Raw genomic sequence first — 22,882 nt, 5'->3', positions numbered from 1 at the left:
GCTAGCCAATTGCGAATGTGCCTTTTAATAAAATTGTCTCTCTTACAATCTGATTTCCATGTTTCCCATAGCAATGATCTTACATTTGTAAGAGGTCACTAATTGCAGTCTGCTGACGGGATGATTACATACTTATTTACAATAACCTACCCATTACTTCTGGAGATTTTATCATACACCTTTCATACTATTAACAATGATATTTTGCTGAGCCATTCAGACATTGTGGCATTTTTTGCCCTATGATTATTTCTAGACTGTGTCTCCATTTGCTGGAATATGTTCAAATACATTACTTCAAAAGAGGAATTTGCTGAAGGTTGCTCTTTGAAATCTGGTATACCACAGCATTTGGTCCTGAGATCATTTCCTTACTGTCTATTTCTTTCACTCTGGTGCAGTGTTATTTAATGTTTTGGGTTACATTTTATCTGAGCACGCTTGGAATTGTGATGATTTACAGCTCAGATCCCTACAATTTCTGCCTTTGTAAACTGATTTCAAGGTATACATGTTAAAAAAAATCATTGTGAGTGCTACTTAGCCTGAATTTATTCTTACACTTCCTTTTCTTGTGAAACAATTAAGAAGTAATTTTTTAGCACCTTGGAAACAGATTAAGGGACCAATCCTGCCACTTGCCAAATGCTTACAGATGCTGAGTGCTTTCAGCTCCCACTGGAGGAGGAGGAGATGGAATGCACCCTACATTTGCAATGCTCATTGTTAGCAGAAGTTCTTTGTTTATGACTAGATTGTGACAGGCTTTACACCTATGCAGGGGAAACAGGACACTGGACTAGACAAACCCCACATTGATCAAGGATGGCAATTCCTAGAATGGACAGAAAGCAACCCACATGCGAGCTACCCAGCCCTTGAATTTACTCCTCTCGATAGGAGAAGGGCAGGGAGTGCCAGGGAATGTGTCTTCTCCACCCACAGATTGCTCACTAGCACTACTAATCCAGCAGACAGCGGTGTCTTAATTTGGTACAGCAAGTTACTACTCCTCTGGAGTAAGAGGGAGCAAGGAGGAAACTATGCCGTGTCTCTGAGGAACAACTCCTCCCAGGCTTTCTTGGGGAGTGCAGCTAAAACACCACCTCTTGCTCCAGGCTGTTCATAAAGGCACAGTCTAGCTCTTAATTTGCTGCTTCCAGGGAACATGTTAAGCTAAGGGCTTGTCTAACCAGTGCATTAGTCCTCACCACCATGTCACTCACTACCTGGCCTGTATGGACCTGCTGGTACACACTAAAAGTTTTCTGGTCCGGAAACATTAACATGCACTAATGAACTTTTAGCATGCACCAGCAGGGTCCACATGGGCCAGGTCGTGGGTAACATGCTGGTGATGACTAGAAGTTACACACCAATACTGCAGACTAAAGCACCATGTAGACAAGCCCTGAGGTGTCAAGTTCTACTTCTGGAAGGCTTGAATTGAGTGCTGGCATTATTCTTATTGTTTAGTTTGAGATCGGGGTGCTTGGCTTGAGTGTTGGGTGCGGAAAGAAATATATCAATACATTATAGCTGCAGCTTACGTAAGACTTTTCATTTGTCCATAATTTTTCTCCCCAAGGACAGTCATCTAGTTGTCTCAGCACAGTACCAGAGACTGAGAGCTCCTGAGTTCTAATTCTGCCATGAACTCCCTCTCAGCCTTAGGCAAGTCACTCAACCCCTGTCTTCCTATGTGGAAAATAAAAACTGCTTCCCAGAAGTGTTGGGAGGATTCATTAATGTTAAGTACTCTACAAATACTACTTGTCCTTATGTAGTAGGCAGCTACAGTCCTGGCTGCTTTACTTTGTACAAAATTCAGCTGCAATGTGGTAATGTTAGTTCTCTCCTTTAATTAACTTTAGTGGTTTCCGGTGTCACACTGTATATAGATTTTGACATATTCTTTTGACTGTTCAGTTCAAAAAGCACCACAGCATTTAGATAATTAACAGTCATCCCTCGAGTTACCTCTGACAACAAGAAAATGGCAGTAATTCAACACACGGCCCTCATTTTGGAAAACAGAGCTGATGCAGGGCACGAGATGTGGTGGTCGGCTTTTCAGTAGCAGCTTACTACCATGAAAAAGCAGTGACGTGCTTTGCTAAGAAGAGCACACAAGCTGCATGTGGAGATGGAGGAATGGAGACAGCTGGGGAATTGTGGGAAAGCACCGGAGGGCTAATGGCATTCAAGTGGCACCACCCTTTGTCCACATGTTAGCAGCTGACAGGTTATGCTCCCTTGATCTGTAGCCCACACCCCCTCTCATGCTAGTCAACGCAAGTTACTGGACATGAGTGAGGGATTTTTATATGTGGACAAAAGTCAAGTTAAGGGCAACACTCGAGCTATAAAACAAGTTAACTTTTCAGCAAAGACAGACCTTAAGTACTATTCTTCCCTAGGGCAGGTTACGGGAACTTTTGGGAGAAAACCTGATCTCAGATTTTTCATCCCAATTTCTAAACCAACAAAGTCTGGGTAAGTATGCAAAGTTGTGAATGACTATCCATACCACATATCTATGCTGGTCCACCCACTGGTAGCTTGAAATCAGTGAATTATTTGCTTGTTTAACAGCACTCCTTCTTGAGATTGCTTTTAGCATCTAATTTCGTGCCTGAATTATTTGATTGTACTTCTGTTTTGTTATTGCACAATAATTGCACAGTGCTTTGCGAACTCTTCTCCATAAGGCGTTACATAGATAAAATTGGATTTGATTCATTTGTCTCTGCAGTAGCTTGATGTAGCTGCACCTTGATAAATAACATTCCCCCCCACCCGCTATTTTGAAAGAGTCCTAATTGAGTTCAAGGTTTTATAACAAATCAGATCAACTTGACGGGGTTGATGTTTTCCTGCAATTAGTCTGTGTGAACAAAGTAAGGATGTTCTGCTTCTGCTGGGCGTGCACTGGGTCTGGTTCTAATCTCACTTTAAACCAGAAAGGGTAAAGCAGGAGGACACTATTAACAATAACAGGGTTACAGCTGTATAGTGCTAGAATAAGATCAGAATCAGGTCCACTGAATGTTGTTTTGTAAATTTAGCCCCCTTACCAGTTTGGGGGCTTGAGGCAAGGAGCTCCCAGCAACTCACAGTCAACAGCACAGAGGCTATGGGGACTGCAGCTGAAACTGCACGCCTAGCCTGAGGTTCAGGGACATTAACAACCCATGGGGGCTGCACCACAGTAGCCTGACAGAGAACATGCATGGCTGGGACCACACAGACATGTGCTGTGCCTGATAGGCTCCATGTTTGGAAAGAGGAGGCGTTACTGAGGCTAGAGCCTGACTGGCATGTGTGGATGACCAACTGCAAGCCCTGGAAAGGTTGCATATGGCTTGGACTTGCGAGTTGTGCCAGGCAGGGACCTTGAGACCAGAGAGAGCTGGCTGCAAGGAGTCAGGTTAGAGCAGCCAAAGACCACCTAGCTCTGGGATTTACTGTCTGCTAAAAAGGAGGGGAGACTTTCTCTCAGCTAAAGGACTAACTAGCAGCAACACTTGGTGGGCCTCTACTGCCCTGGGAGACAGGAAATAGCCGAGGCTTGTGGTTGCCAGGGACTCCAAAGGAGAGTTCTCAGCCTCCCAGCAAGGGACACCCACCTTGTACGTCAGTCTCCAACTTGACCATCTAGATGTGGGGTTTTAGTGTTGGGGAATTAGTTGGGCATCCTGGATTCCTTTGCACGTTCCCTTTCCCTTTTAATTTCTTCCCATCTTTTCCAGACCTAAAATGTTGTTTACTTGTATTTGTTGGTTCTTGATTCCCTGTTATAAATTCTAATATCCTAGAGGTACAGGGGGTTTCTATTAGTTTATGTACACAGTCACTACATGGAGGACCAGGCACAAATACCCCAGGGTCCATTGGTCTGCAGGCATGTTACAGACTCCATGAAGGAGAAGGAATAAAGGGCTCTATCATCTTTGGAAATCACGGTGCCCCAGGAAGGGCTATATAAAGAAAATACGAACAACAAATGCTAGTTAAACTTAGTCATACTTGAAGTTTTAGGTTCACTTTTGTCTGTGTGTATAGCGTATTGCCAGCACATGCCCTGATCCAACTCTTAAAGTCAATGAAAATACTCCTATTGTGTTGGGCTAGGTCCACTGGGAGGAAGGGTGGTTTTATGGTTAAAGCACGAGACTGGGAGTTAGGAAATATGTCTTCTCTCCCCTTGGCTCATTCATGGAGTTCCTGTGTGATCTGGGGCAAGACATGTCCTCTCTCTCTTGCCTTCTTTTTCTGATATGTCACGGGTGAATAACAACGCTTCCCTATCTCACAGAGGCATTGTGAGGCCAAACCCTAATGTATGTGAAGCACTTTGAGATCCCAGGACAGATAGTGCACGGAATTATCAAGTAGTATAAAAACATTTTCTTTTACTATTTTAGAGTGATATTAGGTGCTACATAGAGCAACAGAGGGTAAAAAAGAAGCCAGAGGAATGGATCAAAGAGAAACTGAAAAGTACTAGTCATAGTAAACAAAACAAGCAAAAACAAAAGAAAACCACACACACAAAAGGAAGGAAGTGGATCCTAGAAATATGTAAACACTTGGCAGCAGATAAGGCACAGACAGCTGGTTTGCAAATGGCAATAGAGGTCTCAGCAATGCCCAAATGGCATCAGTCCCCCTGCTTCAGGGCCGCAAGGTATGTAGGTGGTAGTGTTAGCTGAAAGATTCCTGTATTTCGGGTTGCCTTTTTTTTTGGGCTATATCCTCAGAAACATGACAGATGACACACTAAAATGTAGATGAAGTGACATGAATGAGCTGCAGCCAACAGCAGGAACTGGGATAAGTGGATGCTGTGCAGACTTGCCAATGCAATCAACCTCTACCTCAAAGCCAGATCAATGTCATGTTTGAGGATATGGTGCGCACTGCTTGTTCCCAGTTGTGCTGGAATTTCCTATGATCTCTACTGATACGTTGTTTGTAGTGAGATCCACGAACTTTCAGCTCGCTATATAGATACTGCAAACAAAGGAAGACTGTTTATAGTTGGTCTCAAGCCACCACAATACAGTAGGCTTTAGTGCTGGCAGACTACCAACAAGTGAAAATGAAGAGGAAAAAGTTTTTTTTCCTGTCCTCAGCGAAGTTGTTTGTTCTTTGAAGGAAATAACTCTGGTTCCTGAGATTACTCTGTAGTTTTCCTTTCTTCCTGCTTTTCTCTCCCACTTTGTCAGAGTCCCCTCTTCTGTATTAATGCAATCTGACCTGGAATTAAAAAGCCCACTTTCCCAAGGGAATAAGTAGAGTAGCAGTGAATCATAGTCCTCTTATATTATTTTGTCGTGTTTATAATCATTGCCACTAGGGAGATGAAAGCATGAGTGGGAGCAGGACTACTGAAGAAACAGGAGACCCAATGGTCTTTTACTTGGAGAGGGCAAGCTCTCCAAATGATAAAGGGATAAATTCTGCAGGCTTTAATCAAGTCAAGTTCCCACTGATTTCAAGCATTGCATGATTAAGAACCATAGAATCTGGCCTACTGTTAGTAGATGGACTTCTTTGTCTGAACCTCTTTCATTGTTGTGATATTTGAGCATGGGCTCATGTGGGAGTAGTAGACTTCCCTGATCATTGTTATTCATAAAAAGAGATGTTAGAAGGTCAGCTTTGAGTAGAGCTTGGTTACTGGGGCAACTATGTTCTATTGTAGTGATGGTGTTAGAACTGGAAGCAGCAAACAGAACACTGCTGGTTACCTTCACAGGCCAGTTCTTCACAGCATTTTGAGCCCTGCACGTCTTACTATGTATGGCCTAACTTTTTTAACCCTTATAACTAATTCCTGTTCCAAAATCGAGCCAGAGGGCTCTTCCTTTAAGTATTCCCTCCCCCCCCCCACGGTTTGGCAGTTCTGTAGTGATGCTTTTAAAGGGCAGAATTCAAAATGCCAGAGAAGATGGTAAGTTACTTACTTAAAAATAAAAACTACTACTACTGTTGGGATGAATTGATGGCAGCCTTAGGATCGGAGGTCCACTTTGCACAGAACAGAAGGAGCAAAGTATTCGTCTTCACACTACTTGTCTTCAGACTGGCAGTATCTCTCAGCCCTGACTTGTATGGATTGCTCCAGGCCCTTGAAAAGACTTGCTCTCTCTTCAAAGAACACCAAAAATGGTGTTAACAGGTATCAATTGCGGTGGCAGTTTTTAATGACATGGACTTGGGATTCTGCATTCTTTTTCACATGCTTTGTGTTTTGTCTGCAAACAGTTGAAGTGGGAACCTGTTTGGTGTCTGTAAAGCATCTAGAACACCAGGAACTTACTGGAACCATAAAATATACAGCACATGATATCAGCTTTAGGTCCCTACTAGGCTGAATTCCAACCTAGCAATGAAAGTTGTGGTAGCACATTACCACTTCTCTCAGCCATCTAGTCTGCCATGCTGTTTATTTTTGGTGTGTCTGCTGTTATTGGTAGGTGCAAACAGTTACTTCTTCCAGGTTCTGCTCTATGGTATACAGGGCTGGTTCTACTGTTTTCGCCGCCCCAAGCAGCGCGCCAAATTGCCGCTGCAGATGTGGGAGCAGTCCATGTGCAGTTAGGGCAGCACGCGCATTTCCGCGGTGGCGGCAAGTCGGCGGCAGCTTCTGTCTTCAGCCGGAAGACAGAAGCTGCGCCGCCGCGGACAGCTGAACATAGAAGCTGCTGCCGAAAGCCACTGCCGCAGAAACACACATGCTGCCCTAATGGCACACGGACTGCCCCCGCCATCCGGCGGCAATTCGGCACACTGCTTGGGGGCAAAAACACAGGGACTGCCGCCCCTTGCAGATTGCTGCCCCATGCGCCTGCTTGGGATGGTGGTGCCTGGAGCCAGCCCTGATGGTATAGTATTAGTTCTTTAAATTTCTGTAGACGACGACTATTAAAATCAGACAAAATATGCTGATGACTGCAGAACTTCCAAACCTGAAAAATGTATTTCATTGAACTAAACTCAGCAAACCGAGTGATAATATACAGTAGCATTTATTATGGCTTTTTGGTTTTTTGGTTTTAACTGTTAAGGAAAGCAATGTGGTCAAGAAGACAGGGCACTAGGCTGGGAGACAGGAGACTGGGATTCTATTTCTGGTTCTGCCACTGTTCTGCGGAGTGATCTTGGGTAAGTCACTTCACTGCTCCGTGCCTCAGTTTACCCATCTATAAAAATAGGAATAACAATATTTATTTTCCTTTGTAAAGCACTGAGACTTACAGATGAAAAGAGCTAAGTAGCAATGGTGTTAGAATGGGTTGAGTGCTGACCGTGTGTTTTGGTGTCATACTGGACAGACAATGAAAGCTGCCTTCACCCCAAAGAGCTTACAATCCAAAAGGTGAAATGGGGAAGGAATGCGCTGGGAAGCTCAGAAAGGATGAACATACATGTGTGATTTTACATACACAATGAACAGGTTCTGCTACTTGGTATAAAGTGCTGCAATACGTGTACTTGTACAGCAATTCTTGCCATCCTGAAATCTGCTCTAGTTTAAAAAAAAAAAGAATTAGACAAATAATTATGGTTCTTTAGTTTTTAATCAACAGTTGTGTCACCTTTCCACAAAAGATAACTGTGAAATTAGTCCTTTAAAAAAGTGACATTTCACAGCAGGACACAAGCTTGTAAAATGCCTGCCAAAAAAGAAAGTAATTAAACTGTTATTTTCATTTCTATAGGAAATAACAAAGCTCTTCAGCATACAAGGCCTGACAGAATTGGCTCCATCTGATTGCTGGTTAGCAGGATTATATGGCATTTTTTCTCTTTTCATGTCTAAACCCTGGCCTCATCCATTAGCTAATTCAATGCATTACATACTGTGCAGAACAAAGGATGCAACAAAGAAATAAAAGATTTTGCTTCGAAAGATCCTGTGCAATAGCTGGGAAAAAATAATGCAACCAATATCATGGTTGAAATAGTGAGATTTATTTGTGAGATTACAGCAGGTAAAATGTTTTGAACAGCTCAGAGTAATGCAACATTATGTATCTGCAGATTCCCGTTATCAAAAATGCATGTAATAAATGTGTTATTAAAGGCACTTTCTGTCATTTGTAAGGAGTCTCCCTTCAGAGATGCCAACCATTCATTCATTCATTCCCCCATCCCCCAATCAGCAGCCTTTTAAATCTTGTTCTAAAACCAGTTTCCTCTTCATCTTATTGCTGCCATCTTTTTGTGATACACTGCATGAAGGATGTTCTTTACACACACACACACACACACACACACACACACACACACACACACACACACACACACACACACACACACACCCTGCAGTGTATATGTCCATTCATATGTTCTAGGTAGAGCAAAGAAATTCAGAAATAGATGTTTGGTGACTTATCTAGACAGTATTGATTCCAGGAGGAAGGTGCAAACTTTGTTGGAAAGGTAGTATTCTGCAAATTGGGAGGAAATGAGAAACATTTCTCAGGAAAGATCACCTCATAAGAGCTTCTGTCTTGGACTCAAGAACCAGGCAACTGAAGCTTAAGAACATAAGAATGGTCATACTGGGTCAGACCAAAGGTACATCTTGCCCAGTATCCAGTCTTCCGACAGTGGCCAATGCCAGGTGCCCCAGAGGGAATGACAAAACAGGTAATCATCAAGTGATCCATGTCCTGTCGCCCATTCCCAGCTTCTGGCAAACAGAGGCTAGGAACACCACCCCTGCTCACCCTGGCTAATAGTTATTGAGGGACCTATCCTCCTGGATGCCTCGGGGACATACTCAGGGCAGCCAATCTGTGCGGTCATTTGCCACTACCGATGTTAACGCAGCTACACTACTGTTTTTAGCATGCTCACTGGATGAGGGCTCAGATGTGTCAAGTCTCACTCACTGGGTGTGAGACTCACTCATTAGCATGCTCTCTCACTCTCACACACATTCCTAAGCTTCTCTCACTCATTTTGAGTAAATATATAAAGATTTAAAGTATGTTTACTTGGGCACTGGAAGAAACAACAATACATCCAGGGCCTCAGGCCTGGGGCTTAGAGCTTGGAAAGCCGTTTTCCAAGCTTGTGTACTCTGCTAACCATGGAGACTACACACCCACACTCTATACATAGAGCCCTGCAAATCCGCAGGTATCTGCTTTATATCCATGGACATTTTTGCAGATAGCTACTCAGATGTGGATACAAATTTTGTATCCATGCAAGGTTCTGAAGGTAAGAGCTGGGAGGACAGCTGTGAGGAACCACAGTGTGGACCCTCTACCTGCCCTGGATGTTGGGCCTGGGGGGCAGGGACACGAGCCGGGGGCTGATTGGGCCCTCCACCCAGGGGAGGGTCTGCTGCGGCTCCCAAAGCTCCCAGTGGGTGGCCTGGGGGGCAGGGACATGAGCCAGGGGCTGCTTGGGCCCCCCGCCTACCACAAGTGGAGGGTTTGCCATGGCTCCCCACAGCTGCCAGCATAGGTCTCCCTGACCCAGCTCCGCAGGTGCAGCCTGGCAGCTGTGGGAAGCCGCGGCGGACCCTCCACCTGCCCTGTGCGGAGTGCCCGGGAAGCCCCCAGGCAGCTCCACAGGTCACCACACAGCAACGACCAGTGGTGCCAGAATGGGGGGACCGAGGGGGCCTCGCCCATCCATTCTTCTCAGGGGTGGACTCCTCCCCCTTCTCCTCCTCTTCCACCCTGAATCCCCTCCCTTATTCCCAGCCAGGCCAGCATGGAGCCTAGCCGGGGAGCCATGGGGAACGGCGGCGGACACGCCACCTGTCCATGGTGTGGGAGGGGCTGAGATCAGCCCCCAGCCGTATCCATGCCTCCCAGGCTCCCTGCCAGACGAGGGCCAGTGGAGGGTCTGCGACTCCGCTCCAACTCCCACTAGCTGTCCGCATGGCTTCCCCAAACCCGGCTCTGGCAGGGTGGGAGGGGCTGAGCCTCGGAGCCTCAGCCCAGCCACAGTAAGTAGAACCCTGCAGGGCCGGCCTTAGGCCGATTTGCCCGATTCCCCCGAATTGGGCCCCGCGCCTGAAGGGGCCCCCCCGCACCGGCAGCGTCTCTCCCGGAAGCAAACTCTGCGTCTCCCGGAAGCAGCAGCTGTTGCTAGGCAACGAGAGACGCTGAGAGACGCTGGCCGGCAGAGGCAGCCCTGGCTGTACTTGCAGGACAGGTCATGGGGGGGGAGAAGGCACATGTGCCTTCCTTCCTCTCCCCCTCCCCCTCCCCCACCCCCAGCACTCACCTGGAGGAGACGCCAAGGGAGCTTCTGGTCTGTGGCAGACAGGAATCTCTGCAGTGCACCTCACTCACCTGAGCAGTTGGGGCTTCCAACGGTGAGTGTTTGACCCTGTGATTCCCCCAGGGTTTGTAATATTGGGTTGTTTTCGTGGTGTTGGTGTCTGAGGGTGAGTCTGTGCCTGCCTGTGTCTGTTTCAAAACTAAAGTCTTGGGATCCTGTAACCCAGGGGAAAAGCCCCGAGCCCGTACTTAGTGCTGTGAACTCCAGGTGAGAGAGAGGGAGGTTTGGAGGGGGAAATCAAATACATCAAGAGGGGAGAATGCGAAAGGTCTGCAACACGGCAGGCTGAGACTTTTATCTCCCCTCCCCCCCCCGCAAGAGGGGAAACTGAGGCACTGAGTGATCAAATTCCCCTCTCCAAATTATTTGCAAAGGAGGAGGACAGGGGCTCCTATCCAAACCTGTTCCCTTCCCATCAACTCTGCTTTCCCTGCTGCAAGACCGCTGTAGGGGCTGAATATTTCCATTAAACCATGGCTCCTTCATTTGCCCTGCAACAATGAAATAGACCGGCTTGGGGGGGAATAGCCCCCCCCCCAAAGCTTTGTGGATATTAAGGTTTGGGGGGGACATGATAATATTCTAGATCAATCAAATGCCCAGCTCAGCTTTCTAGCCATCCAGCAGCTTTAGGGCAGGGAAGGTAGGTGCTCTTGGTGCAGAGTGGTCACAAAACAGGGGTGAATTTAGCAGGGGGTTGAGGGGTCCGCTTGAAATCCCACCCGATGCAGCCACACAGAATCATTGGCAGCGCTGGGAGAGGCCAGGAGTGGAAGCAGGTGGCCTGGGGGTGGGGGGACATTTGCCCTCAGTCCTGGGCTCTGGGATGGACTAGGCTGGGTGGTGGGTTCAGTCTAGTCTTCCAGCCTGTTGCTCTCACTGGGGTTTGTGGTTTTCATCTGGCTCCACCGAAAAGAACAAACAAGCCCAGTAGAAAAGGGGAGTGAGAGAGGCGGGAAGGAGTTTATAAGGGGTTTAAGTGACCCGTCAGCGAAAGAGTAAAACCAGAGTTTGACTGGATTTCCCCCCAGCCACCACTCCTGCAAACACTGGGCAAGGGGCAGCTCCATCCCCCACTGAGGCTATGGTGAGGGGCAACAGGGGAGGAAGGAAGCCACATGGCAGTCCCTTCCCCCCAGCACCTCCCTCCAGCCCCCAAACTCTGTCCCAAAGCCTGCACCCACCCCTCCGCACTCCGTCCCACTCAGCCCTGGGCAAAGCTCCTTGGTCTGGCTCCCAGCCCCTCTCCAAGATTTGCAGCTGTCTGGAGTGCCTGCCTTCCACACCTTCCTCATTCACACCTCATTCAGTCAATGGGGCAATTGATTACAAAGTGGAGGGAAGATCTTATTCTACTTCTAGCAAAAAGACATTTTTCTTTTACCTTATGCTACCTTAGGGGCCCGCTATAACATATTACTAAGGTTCAATACAAAGTCATGTAAAGGTTATACAAAAATGCATAATGCAGAGATTTATCTACAACTGCATTGATTGACTGCTGTGTGCAGTAATATAGTGACCCTGGCCGTAGGTTTGTAATATTGTGTTGTTTTTGTGGTTTTCGTGGTGTTGGTGTTTGAGGGTGAGTTTGTGGCTGCCTGTGTCTGTTTCAAAACTAAAGTATCGGGATCCTGTAACCCAGGAAAAAAGCCCCGAGCCGGTACTTAGTGCTGTGAACTCCAGGTGAGAGAGAGGGAGGTTTGGAGGAGGAAATCAAATACATCAAGAGGGGAGAATGCAAAAGGTCTGCAACAGGGCAGGCTAAGACTTTTATCTCCTAGTTTTCTGGCATGATTTACTTTTTCAAGTGAATTTTGTGAGCAAAGAGCTGCAGAGTGATACAATGGATATTTCTGCAGGAATTTCTTCATTTGAAAAGCTTTGTAACTGGTTAAAAATGTACAGAGAGAAGGGTTTTCAGGAAGTGTTAACTGGTGCCAATGAACTTGCCAAAGATCTAGATGTGACTCCAGTATTCCAGACTAAACGTTTGCGCAAACAAAAAAAAACAGTTTTAGTACGAGTCTGCAGATGAGCCTTTTTCTGACCCAAAGGAGTTTACAGAGTGCAGTGCTTCAATCAAGTGTTAGGCTATGGCTACATTAGCGCTTCAATGTAGCCATAAGTGTAGTCAAAGCCCCAGCGCTAAGTGTAGTCAAAGCCCCAGCGCTGGAGCGCTGTCCATACTCCAGCTCCCTGTGGGGAATAACGGACAGCTCTGGGAGCCGCGCTCCCAGCGCTGGGGCTTTGACTACACTGGCGCTTTGTAGCGCCACAATTTGCAGCGCTGCAGAGGGTGTTTTTTCACACCCTGCTGCAGCGCTGCAAATTTGCAAGTGTAGCCATACTCCAAATTAGTGACTCTACTTTGGCTACACTTACACTTCAAAGCGCTGCGGCTTTGACCACACTGGCGCTTTGCAGCGCCGCAATTTGCAGCGCTGGAGAGGGTGTGTTTTCACACCCTGCTGCAGCGCTGCAAATTTGTAAGTGTAGCCAAGCCCTTAGACAAAGCTTTACAGTCACTTGAACCAAGGTTTGAAGAGTTACAAAAGCATGAAAGTTTATTTGGATTTTTATGCAAATTCAAAAATATTCCCAAGGACACCATACGAAAAGCTGCTGCAGATCTGGAACTTGCATTGACAGATGTGAAATTAGTGCAGGAAAACGAACAAGTTTCAACTGTAAAATCAGTTGACATAAATGGCTACATGCTTTGTGAAGAACTGGAAGCATTAAAGCCAATTATTTCATCTGATTGTAGAAACCCCCTAAAAATCCTTCAATTTCTTGCATATAATAACCGATCAACAGGATTCCCAAATTTATTTATAGCAATTCGAATCTTCCTGACTATTCCAGTAACTGTAGCCTCAGGAGAGAGGAGTTTCTCGAAGCTAAATCTAATTAAAACATATCTGCGATCAACGATGCAGGAAGACCGATTAAACAATTTGGCAATCATGTCAATTGAATGGGAAGTAATGAAGAGCTTAGAGTTAGGCAATTTACTGAAAGATTTTGTCAAACAAAAAGCGAGGAAGATAAAGTTTTAAAAACATAGGTGAGGTGTACAATAAATATTGATATTTATAATATGATGTAATGTATGTAATATATAATTTTGTTATTATGTATATAGTCGTGGAAAGTAAATAATACATGGAAGAAATGAAAGGGTGGGGGTTGTGTTTTTTTTTTTTAGTCATCCCTGCCGGGGCCCCGTCAAAACTGTTCGAATTGGGCCCCGCACTTCCTAAAGCCGGCCCTGGAACCCTGCAAATCCAGAGATATCTGCAGACAATTTTTGAGGCTTGGATGAGGGGAGACAATTTTTTATCTGCGCAGGGCTCTATCTATACATGCGTCAGAGGAGGCTACATGAGAAAGGGGCGGGAAGAATTGTTTTGTGGAGAATACTTGACAGTCCAAAAAAACATGAGTTCACTCAAAAAATGAGCAGGAATTGATTGAAAGTTTGTGGGTTCTACAAAATACAGTTCAAAATTTAAACCACACTGGACAAATTCATGGCCCTTCATTGTCCTAGTAGCCGGCAAGACTTCTTTTTTTAAATATGCAATGTGTTGCCGGGAGCTGTCCTGTGGCCATCAAGAAGACAAAGATGTAATTTGTCATCTGGAAAGTGAAATACACTGCACAAATAGAGCAGTGTCTTCACAACCATAGATTCCTTTTGTACCTTTGGTGAATCGCCTCCCTGATAAAGGAAGTTGACTGTTTAATAATTATGGTTTGCATTGCATATAGAATTCTTGTGTGCCCTCGACTATAGTCTAACTTAGGACATTTAAGTGTTTCATATGCACTATTAAGCACTTTACATTTTAAAACGAACTATTAAGTGCTGGTTGGATTAAAAACCTGGACTATTGGAGGTCACCAAGGACCAAAAATGAGATGCCTTAAGTAATGACCTAGCACACTACATGGAAAGTCTAATTCTTTGGCCTTAAATCTCACTCTTAAGGATAGCCAACCACTGGCATCTCTTAGAGCTAGCATGAGTATGTCTACTCGAGCACGGAACGACACCCCCAGATTTAAGTGCAGATGTAATCAAAGTTTCCTCTAGTCACTCACTCACTCTTTACAGCAATAGTTCTTGAATTTATTAACCCACTCTACAAACCCACATACCAGGAACAATTCTTTCCACTGCATAGTTTTAGAGAAATATTATTTAAAAATTTAAATACCATGAGGGACTGGTGTCAATTTGATGAATGCATGATAATGTGTGCATCTTTTGCGGCATTGAGGGTGAAGCTCAAGGCTTTGGATCTGGCCTGCAGGATTGCCACCCCCATGGTGCCATGGGTCCCATGCATTCCGGGAAGCAGCTGGCACCACGTCCCTGTGGCCCCTGGGGGAGGGTGGGCAGAGAGCTCCGCACACTGCCCTTGCCTGTGGGTACCTCCCCCAAAACTCCCATTGGTCAGGAATGGGGAACGGCGGGGAACCGCAGCCAATGGGAGCTTCGGGGGAGGTACCTCCAGGCAAGGGCAGTGTACGGAGCCCTCTGCCCCGCCACCCAGGGACCACAGGGACATGGTGCCAGCCACCTCAGAGCCCTGGTCCCGGTGCGCACCGCTGCCACCCCAGAGCTGCTCCAGGCAGGGGCGGCTCCAGGCACCAGCGCACCAAGCACGTGCCTGGGGTGGCTAGCCGCGGGGGGGCTGCAGTCAGGCTGCCTTCGGCAGCATGCCTGCGGGAGGTCCGCCAGTCCCGTGGTTTTGGCGGCAATTCGGCGGTGGGTACACCGAAGGCGTGGGACCAGCAGACCGCCCGCAAAACCGCTGCTGAATCTGCGTTACCAGCAGACCTGCCGTAGGCGCACCGCTGAAAGCCACCTGACTGCCGTGCTTGGGGCAGCAAAATACATATAGCCACTCCTGGCTCCAGGTAAGCAGCGCTGGGCCAGAGCCCGCACCCCTCCTGCACCCTACACCCCAGCACCCTGCCTTGAGCCCTGTGCCGCACCCTGCACCACTCCTACACCCCAGCCCCCTGCCTGGAGCCCCCACCTGCACCTCACACCCCAACCCCCTGCCCTGAATCCTCTGCTTGCACCCCAACCCCCTGCTGCCACCTGCACCTCTCCCCCATCCCCTGCCGAGCCCCCTCCTGCACTCCACACCCCTCCTGTACCCCAACCCCCTTCTCTGAGCCCCCTCATATACCCTGCACCCCTCCTCTGCCTGAGCCCCTTCCTTCACACCGCACCTCCTCCCACACCCTGTACTCACTCCCACACCCCAACCCCCTGCCCCCGCCCTACATTCATGGCCCTGCATGCAATTTCCCCACCCAGATGTGGCCCTCAGGCCGTAAAGTTTGCCCTCCCCCATCCTATGGTAATGTCCCATAGTAAAAGGTCAGAATAATTGCTTTGGGACACATGGGCACAGTGTTTCAGCATTCACTCACTCCCAGTTATTTCAGGTCATATATGGATTTGCCCAGTCTGTCCCTAAACATGTATGATATCTGTTTAATGCCTAGACTCTAGAGTCTCCATATTTAGCCTGGGGCCTGCTATATTCTTACTTCCTAGCTGCCATTTCCAGTACTTTAGAAGTAGCAAACACAACCATTACAGATACAGGCAGAGAAGGGCTTTGGCATTAGCCTTTAAAACACAACAATGTTTACTTTATACTTTAAAATCCACTAAAATGTGCTTGATTGACCCTTTTCAATATTCAGAACTCAATTAATTAGATATTATTGCTCCAGCCAACTGACAAAATGTACAACGTGGGCTATTTGTAAGTAATGGAACAATGTTACTAACATACTTTCACATTAGCAAGATCCATTCAGACTTATCTATATTCTTTCATCCAATTATATTGTTGTCAGCCGGATACATTTTTTTCTTGAATGGCTAGGTATACAACTGCACTGAAAATCAGAGATGCCATCTTGTAAACATAGATCTCTGTTCTGCCACTTTACTCACTTTGGGTAGTACCTTACGCCACAAGTTGTTATCTCACCGAGTTCAGTGGAACTCACCAGGGAGGTGAGGTACTACTTAGTAGTAAGACTAGCAAAACTGGGCTTATAAAAGCCAGCTGAAATGCCAGTAATCCTTTGAACTGAATTGGTGGAGATGCTTATTCTAAATTTCTTCAGTGCCCTACCAGAAAAAGGCAGGGTTTTATCTTTGCTTGGCAACATTTCGTCATGATGGATCACAAAACCAGCTCTCATGGGTGACTAGAAGTTCCCTTTATCCACCAAACACTAAGTAGTCAAAGGTACTGGAAGAAGTATGTTTTGCAGTCACATGGAAACTAGAACTATAGAAACAGGAAGGGTTTGGATTCCTGAATGTGTGTGTCAGACATTAGGTTTCTGCCTAATAGTTAAATGACACAGGGCCCAAGTTTGCTGTTCTTTGTCAGTCAAAACTTCCAGTGAAATTGATGGAAGTACTGACCAAATAAGGCCTGCAGAACTGGATCCATATAGTCATTTCCTCTCCGTCCCACATATTTGTTTCCATGTTTCTCTGCTGTAGTCAACCAAATCCATTCACATGCTTACTTGCGTAGGTAGGCCTGGCCTGACATGAGTAATTAAACACATGTGGGGAGGCCTCGTTCTTTGGAAGAAAGGATTAGGGAGGTAAATGAATCATCAGGTTGAAAACAGAAGGTTTGTATTAAGAATCCCAATAAGCAATAACTTGTGTGCCAATCACTTTGTAAAAGATCGAGGTGAAATCCTGGCCCTGTTGAAATCAATGGAAAAAAATCCTACTGACTTCAATAGGGCAAGGTTTTCACCGCAAACATCCACAAATAATTTCTACAGGAAATTTATAAAAGTGCAACTATTCAACTCTTAAGACTCTGAGCTGGTCTAAAGCAACATAGCTCCAATTAAATCGGCGAAACCTACATACATCAGCTTAGGATCCAGCCATAGTCCCAAAGCTTGTATCTTTGCATAGCACAAAAACTCTCTCTCTCTCTCTCTCAAGCCTCTCTACAAATTTAATCTCTGGGATCACATCTGATATTTCAGGTGCAGCACTTTCTTTCACTGAACCAAACATTAATTTCTTTGGGTACATCTCCCACAGATTACCTTTTTATGGTTTTAATCTCAAATAAAAATAAAGCTGTTCAAAATTCAAACTGGATTTTGTCAAAGCAGCCATGCTAATGTAATACTTTAACACACTTTGAACTATGTACCACACAAGAAAATTAAATTATCGGTATTTCTACATTAAACCTTTTCTTCCATCCATTGAAGCATTAATGTTGTTTTGCAGTTGTAAACTGGAAAAAATTAGATAAGTTTAGAAAAATTAACTATTTCCATTGCAGCAAGCATATGAGGTATCATGCACTGTCTACAAACTATTTTCCTGCCTACTGTTGAAAACATAGCCATGGACTGTGCCAATCTAGACTCACAGAATGGGGCAGGCTTTGCTTTTCCACTCTGACATACAGATATTATGGTCTCACAGTAGGGAGACCATAGTTAATGTTGCATCAGAATTTTCTGTTCTACAGGATAAATCATGCCATGGGGAATTTGAATCAAATTTCAGCCACTAATTACTGTGTGTGTGGAATGGTCTCCAATGTGCTGTTTGTGTTTATACGTTGGTGGGTTTTTGTTGTTTTGTTTTTAAAGGAAAAATGGGAAAAGGAACACTGGAACAGCCTGACTCCCGCCTGCCCCCCCCTGCACACACACACATACACAATGCATATTTGCTGCCTCATGCTGCTGTCCGAGCAGTAACTTGGTGACATCGGAGATAATCAGCCACTCATCAGTCACTCTCTCCAGTTCACCAGCATACTTGGAGAGAGTCACTATTGCACTGGTTGTCATGGCAATGGCTGCCTCAGACAACCACAATATTATTATAAAGAAGGGACCCAGGAGGAGCTATAATGAAAGCAGGCTGGGTCTAAATAAGCTCGTGCGGGTTTGTACTATGGTACATTACACTGTTTCTTTTCAAAGGGTAATTGTTATTTTCTTTTAAAAAAGGTTACATTAAAATAAGATAAAACATATACAGGAAAAAGCTGGAATTTTGTATCTGCTTCTCACAAATTGGGGGCTACGGGCCGTAGCCTGCGGCTTTCTGAATATTTTTCTTTTTTAAAAAGTGGGACATTCTAGCTACAAGCCCCTACTCAATTTTCTGTTATACATTATTTTAAAGATGTAATTAAGAAGTTGCAGTAAACCAGAAGTTGCATTCAAAATGTTTTGTTTGAATTCAGTTTAATTTAATTGCTTTCAATATATTGGTCAATATGGCACTGAGCAGTAAAGTTACGGAGCTTCAAAAATTTTACAATAGCAATAAAATATACATTGAAGGCCACAAATGCGTAAGTGCTTTATTATTTAAACAGCACATATGTAAAAGATATTCCTTCTATTAAAAACAAAAATTCACAAACAAAAAGCTTCATTTCTTTTATGACAGCAACCTTAACCAAACAAAAAATTGGGAAATACAAAGTTAAGGATTAAAAAGCTGCACTCAGGTTAGGAAATGCCAAATGAACATTGCCCATTCAAGCTTAAGTCAGCTCCATTGCACATATGCATTAGGATACAATCTTTAATTGCATAAAGAAATAACTATCTATGAAAAATTTGATGTCAGTGACTTTCCCAGCATCACATAGGAACTCAGGGGCAGAGGCATGGATAGAATCTAAGTCTCCATGTCAGCATTCAACTGCCTTAACCAAGAAAATATCATTTCTGTTTCTGCAATCACCTTCCTCATTCACTACAAACCTTCCAACTTCTGCACAAAAGAGGTTGGGGTCCTACAAACAGCAGACTCCTGCACTACACAACCCCGATTCATTCCCTGAGCAGATCCGTCCTGTGCAATGAATGAAGAACCAGGGGCAACAAGAATATGGGATCATGTAATAAAATATTATCATAATGCACACATACAAGGGGAACAAATTAAGGTTGCAAGAACAATGTTCATTCTGGCATTTCCAAATTTGAGAGTGCTTGATTTGCAATCTTTTAATACTTTTTAATTCTTAACTTTCTATTTCGATTCTTTTTTTTTTATTGTTGAGTTTATTGAGAAGAGCAACCTTAATTAATGTTAAATTAAGTTTTTTGTTGTGACTATAATTTGAGATAGTATGCAAGTCAATGGTGAATTATGTCCTATCACAGTTACTCCTGAGTCTTTTGCTATCCTTTTCTGCTCACTTTCTGAAAAATATATGGGTTCTTACTGTCCTTAACTTCATCTTGCCATCATGGTGTCAGCAGTAGTTAAATAGGAAAGGCCATCTACTGTACTCACTTATCACCAAATTATGACTGACCCTAATGCAGCCACCCACTGGGGAGCAAAGGGGAGTAAGACCCCTCTATACATCCACATTAGTATTCAGTTATGAGATGTATAAATCCTATGCTGCAACAGCGAAAGAGGTAATGAACAAAACAGCTACCTCCACACCTGGTTACTAATTAACTGACTAGCTTCAGTTCAGGCAGAAGTGGGTGGCTACCAGAGAGGCTGTGAACTACCTCAGGGAAGTTCCTCAGCAGTGGTCTGGCAAGGAGCTATCTAAGGGTACATCCAGACTACCCGCCGTATTGGAGGGTAACAATCGATCCCTGAACGCACTCCCATCGACTCTGGAACTCCACCAGAGCAAGAGGTGGTAGCCGCGGCCGTCGATCCTCCGCCGTGAGGGCAGGAGGTAAGTCGAAATAAGATATGTCAACTTCAGCTACGGTATTCCCGTAGCTGAAGTTGCGTATCTTACATCGATCCCTCCCCTCCCCCGTGTAGACCAGGCCTAAGGAACCATTCCAGAAACTCTACAGGGAGTGGGATGAAATTGCTGGTGAACAACTATGCAGATATTCCTTCTCCTCCCTCCACAAGTGGTGGGGGAGGAACTGAACGTTAAGGTCCTCATTTGTCAAACCCTTTGGAAGATTACCATGCAAGGACCTGCCTAAGACAGAAGACCATGAGAATGGGGTCTTTATGGAAGAGAGGGACCAAGTCCTCTCCTATGTTCCCTGCTTCCTAGATGGAGTGCAGCAAGGCTGAGCAACATCTGCTTGCCAAATACTCCCCCTCTAAACACAGGGGCATGGAAGTGGAAGATTGAGAAGAGCCTTCGATCTGCCTTCTGACCTCCTCATTCACCAGGTAGCACAACTGTTTGTAGACTGGGGCAGACATCACTATCTTGCTTTCATTCACTTCACATATTGAAGACCACCTCTGCAACTATGAGAGCTAGAGATGTAAATAAATAAATAAATAAATGTTTAGGTTCTGGAGCCCAATTATGTAATAATTAAAAAAAAGCCATTAAACAGTGATTTGCACAGCCACATAAGGACATTATGTGTTATATATGTATGCTAAACAAGATCAGCCCACTTATAACATAGAAAGGAGGTAATGCTGGTCATGTAGTCAGCGGCATGAATTTATGCTCAGCCATATTTTATATTTACTGTATAGTACCCATCCTTTGCTGCAACAGCAAAATAAGGATGGCACAAGGGAGAACTTCAAAATCTTTATTTTCTTTATGGTTAGTACTAAACTTCAAACAGTTTCTCTCTCAGACAGATAGAACCACATCAGCATAGTCTTTGGGAGCCATTTTCAGGAGCATAAAGTTCTCTGCATGTTTTGCAAGTGAGCAGAATCCCTTTGTCAGTAACAACGTTCCCCACAGCACCAAGTATGTCCACCAAGTAACCACTAAAATGTTGGCAAGTCAAACGGACCAACAAATTTTGTTAGTCAGCTAGTACTGCCTTCCAATTTCTGAACAGAAATTATTGTGCAAGTCTTCCATGATTCTGAGAGGATAGTGGCTCATTTGACAAGAGAAGTATTTTGTATACCATACTGTATTAGATCTAGCTAACTAGAAATGCTTTTGCCATAGAGAAGAGATGTCACTATTGGAGACTTCCACTGAATTTATATAAAATGGCAAAATCCAGCCCCATGTACTAATATAACCATCCCTATGCGCTAATAATGTATGTCACTCAGTACTGTATTGTACTTCTCCATAAACTGGAACCTTTCCAGAGAATATATAATTAAGCTAGTTTGACAGGTATATTCAATGAGCCTAATGATTTGGAAACATTTTAATGTGGAATTTAGAACATTACTGTAAGTCACAAATTGTAGAGCAGATGTGAGGTGCTGCTGGGTCATAATTTGCCACTTGCTCCAGCTACCTGTGAGTCAGGTGCCTATTTTTGTTTCCTTGACTTTAAAGGAGACAAAGAAAAGGTAGCCATTAGAGATGTCTGGAACTAGGGTGACCAGATGTCCTGATTTTATAGGGACAGTCCCGATTTTGGGCTCTTTTTATTATATAGACTCCTAACAGCCCCCACCCTGTCCCGATTTTTCACACTTGCTGTCTGGTCACCCTAACTGGAATATTTTTTCCAAAATTTCATTATGGTGAAATATACTGTTTCATCTAAGTTGACCTGTTTCCACAGAACTTTTGTTGGAAAGGGTTTGGGGTCTGGGGGGAGAGAGAAGCTATATAGCTCCCTGCTTGTCCTGGCTTAGAGTGGTCTGGAACGAAAAACTGCTCTCAATCAGGAAGAGTGGGGACTTAAAACTGGGTCTCCTATATCCCAGGCCAGTGCACTAACCACAAGGGGAGAAAGAGAAAGACACTCTCCTCCTCTCCCTCTTGAAAACATGTGAAAGGTTTTGTTTTCCTTCCAGGGTAGAACAAAAAACAAATTTCAAAACCCTGAAAGTGCTGCAAAATGGAATTGTTACCCTCCTGCTAGTTCAGTGGTTCTCAAGCTTTTGTACTGGTGACCCCTTTCACACAGCAAGCCCCTGAGTGCGACCCCCCCTTATAAATATACTTAAAAGTGTTTTTAATTTAACACCATTATAAATGCTGGAGGCAAAGCAGGGTTTGGGGTGGAGGTTGACAATCCGTGACCCCCGTGTAATAACCTCATGACCCCCTGAGGGGTCCTGTGCTAGATCTATTAGCGATAGCTACATATCCCCTTCACTTTCTGTCTGAAACCTTAATTTTTAAAGCTTTATTTGTGGAACATGCAAGAGGAGGCACATTTTCAATCTGTGTGCCTGTTAATTGCAAAAGTTTTATTTACTGCAGTCATGAGCACCACAGAGGTACTTATACATAGATAAAATAAATACCTTTGACAGAGTATGCACCATACTGTAGCTCCTCATGCATCATTTTGAAAGCGTATGCATTACCTTAGTAGCCAGAATGCAGGAAAAAACAGGCCAGGTCTACACTAGGAAATGAGGCACGTCTTAAACACATGCGTTAACGTGTTAAAATCCTAATGTAGACAAGATGCATTGTAGTTTTAACATGTTAGTTGGTTAAGTTTAGAGTTTACCTTGACCAACTAACACATTAAAACTACAATGTGCCTTGTTTACACTAGTATTTAACATTGTTAGTTACCGTGTTAAAAACACACATTGTCTCCTAGT

At 44.7% G+C, this 22,882-nt stretch overlaps 1 protein-coding gene and 1 long non-coding RNA gene across 6 annotated transcripts in view; one reads left to right on the top strand and one right to left on the bottom strand.

The window, feature by feature from the left end:
• Positions 1 to 22,882, bottom strand: part of KCNAB1 (potassium voltage-gated channel subfamily A regulatory beta subunit 1) — a 263,905-nt gene that overhangs the window by 139,356 nt on the left and 101,667 nt on the right. The gene's annotated exons all lie outside the window — the stretch shown is intronic.
• Positions 5,771 to 7,997, top strand: LOC123377647. Its single transcript, XR_006582262.1, has 3 exons — positions 5,771 to 6,187; positions 7,077 to 7,173; positions 7,731 to 7,997. It is a non-coding gene; the product is annotated as an uncharacterized LOC123377647 (long non-coding RNA).

Source organism: Mauremys mutica, chromosome 9 (genome assembly GCF_020497125.1).
Source record: "Mauremys mutica isolate MM-2020 ecotype Southern chromosome 9, ASM2049712v1, whole genome shotgun sequence".
NCBI classification, from domain to species: domain Eukaryota; kingdom Metazoa; phylum Chordata; order Testudines; family Geoemydidae; genus Mauremys; species Mauremys mutica.
Note: the sequence above shows the minus strand (reverse complement) of the source record. Positions and strands in the feature narration are given on the sequence as shown.